This window comes from Rhinopithecus bieti, unplaced genomic scaffold (genome assembly GCF_001698545.2).
Source record: "Rhinopithecus bieti isolate Rb0 unplaced genomic scaffold, ASM169854v2 scaffold_1295, whole genome shotgun sequence".
NCBI classification, from domain to species: Eukaryota; Metazoa; Chordata; class Mammalia; order Primates; family Cercopithecidae; genus Rhinopithecus; species Rhinopithecus bieti.
Window position 1 is genome coordinate 7,010,768 of NW_016803880.1, and position 3,126 is coordinate 7,013,893.

The following is a 3,126-nucleotide window of genomic DNA, read 5'->3' on the forward strand; positions in this document are numbered from 1 at the left end:
GTCTTGCTTGACACATGAGGCTAACTTAGGATATATATATAAAATATATAATTATATATGTTTAATTAAATATATATTTAATTAACATCTATGTGTACATATACTTATATATATTAAATAAACATATATATACATATATTTATATGTATACATACAATTAATTCCATTAATTATATGTATAATTAATGGAAAACTGTCAGATGCTCCACATATTGTGGGTAAACTGTCCCCTGTCTCCACTAAACATATAACTAATGTTTTCTGTCTAAATTAAACTTCTTTAATAATACTAAGATTTAATTAATATATCATTTTACTACTTCTTTGCATGTTTCATGTTTCATATTGAAAAGGTTATCATCAAGGAGTCTAATATGAATCTTTCTTTTCAGCATAGGTAAAGAGAAAACAAGCAAGTGGTTATAATAATTATGTAGGACTCGGCCAGGCACAGTGGCTCACACCTGTAATCCCAGCGCTTTAAGAACCCGAGGCAGACAGATCATGAGGTCAGGAGTTCGAGACCAGCCTGGTCAACATGGTGAAACCCCGTCTCTAATAAAAATGCAAAAATTAGCCAGGCGTGGTGGTGGGTGCCTGTAATCCCAGCTACTAGGTGGGCTGAGGCAGGAGGATCGCTTGAACCTGGGAGACGGAGGTTGTATTGAGCAGAGATCGTGCCACTGGACTCTAGCCTGGGAAACAAAGTGAGACTCTGTCTCAAAAAAAGAAAAAAAAAAAGGAAATTACCTTTTTTAATGCACCTAGGAGCTATGTTTTCTCTTGGATTAAGGAAGACAACTCCATAACTTTTAAGGATACAATGCTTCTTTAACTTTTGGCCAAGCACAGGTGTCTTTTCTGTCAGATGAGCTGACTCTGGTACACTCCAAGGCAGCTTCTGACATCACAATCTCTTGGTCAAACATACATTATGATGGCTTTTATTCAGATTTGCCTGATAAATTAGAAATGTGTAGATTATCAGATTGTAGAGTCTAGACTTACATGGAATAAGTGAAGTCATAATCTATGACATTATCCTTAGTTTTATTTGACCACATTGGTTAGATTAGATGAATCAAAGTTTCCTTCTAGTACTGACTTTTTATGTGGACAATAGAAACTTATAATTCAAATAATTAAAATATATGAGCAACAGCTATCTATTACTTTCATTCATCTTTTTTTTTTTCCAGAATATAACTATCGGGTATACATGCAAAAACTAACAAAATGGGTGTTAACACACACTTCAAAGAGTAAATTTGACTATAACATGTGAAGACTTTTTCAATTCAATATTTAGCAGTAGGGCTTGCAATAAAATTTCTAAGCAATAGGCTGAATGTTTAAGAAAAAATTAATATTATTGTTTTAATGTTCATACTGTCTGAAAGATACACAGAAAGTCAATTTAGGCAATTCTCCTGAGACAAATGTTTATTGTATTATTGTTATAGATCTTTATGATTATAGTTGCATGGGATCCTTACTACCATTCGGTCATGTTAACTGGTCATTACAGTGTTATAAAAACTTGAAATGGCTAAAACAATTGCAGTGACACAAAAGGAAATTGATATACACAGAACTGCATTTTGCTCAGTAGAAAAAGCATTTTAATACTTCATTTTGCACAGTGCAAAAATCTAGCATGGAAGAAAAAAAGAAACTTGAATTATTTAAGCTAATTTTTCTAACAGAAAAAAGTAAGCACACACACACACACACACACACACAAATAACTCCACTGCAGGACCTCCATCTGTCTGAATGGTAAACAGTCACCACCTGTCTTCTGTATAAGATCATTGCTCCCACAGTAAATGTCACAATTTCCATTTCAAAACCCCCTTTCAGCTGTCTCATTCTGTAGCCTCAAAATAATAAATCATCTACTATTATGGTCAAAATAAATCCGCTCGCTATGTGATAATGAATAAAGAAAATATGCCAGGAAACAATCATGGTGGATTGGTTGCTCTCTACTGCATTGTTTCTATATGACACAAAAAGATAATTTCAGGGTACGCTAAAACAGAGAATTAGCAATATTTACATTATATTCACATCTAAGACATGTTGATATCAATTATGCTGCTGCAACAGCAACTCAATCTCTCCAGCTGCCACTGCACTATTACTTTAAGTACAAGATTGCCACTTCTTCAGATTTAATTCCAGTTTTTCATATTACTAATATGTTCTGATTCATCTTAAGGATTCATTTAAGATTCATTTTTTGTTTGTTTTCTAAATATAAAGTGGACTAAAAAATCCATTCTTTTTCTACTTCCCAAGATAGTTTTGGAGAGCCATGAAATTGTAGGTGGTAAGACTAGCAAACAATTTAGGCATATCTACTATAGTCGGTGGAACTTGATGCTGTGTGCTATAGTTGTTGTTTTTGTTTGTTTGTTTTTTGGTTCTTGTTCCAGGATTCCTTGCAGGATCCCACGTTTAAAACATTCTGTTGTTGGCTTCAGCTTGACAGTATCTCAGTCTGTCTTTGCTGTTGGTGACCTTGAGAATTTTGAGGAATATGGTTAGGTATATTATGGCATGCTGCTTTACTGGAATTTTTTGGATGTTTTTCTTTGGTTTGACTAAAGTTATTTGGAAGAGGAAGTTCATAAAGTGCCATGATCATTACATTGTATCGAGGAAACATACCACCAACATAATTTATGATTGCTGACCTAGAGTTTATCACACAATGAAGTAGTGATTGTCAAGTTTCACAACCATAACATTAGTCTTTCTTTTTGCCCCTTTACTTTCCATATTGAACTCTTTGGACTGAAGTCACAATGTACAGCGGACTCTGACGAAGGAAGTTGACCGGGCGCAGTGACTGACGCCTGTAATTCCAGCACTTTGGGAGGCCGAGGTGGGTGGATCACGAGGTCAGGAGATCGAGACCATCCTGGCTAAGACCGTGAAACCCCGTCTCTACCGAAAATACAAAAAATTAGCCAGGCGTGGTGGCAGGCCCCTGTAGTCCCAGCTACTGGGGAGGCTGAGGCAGGAGAACAGCGTGAACCCAGAGGCAGAGCTTGCAGTGAGTCGAGATCATGCCACTGCAGCCAGGGCGACAGAGAGAGACTCCATCTAAAAAAAAAA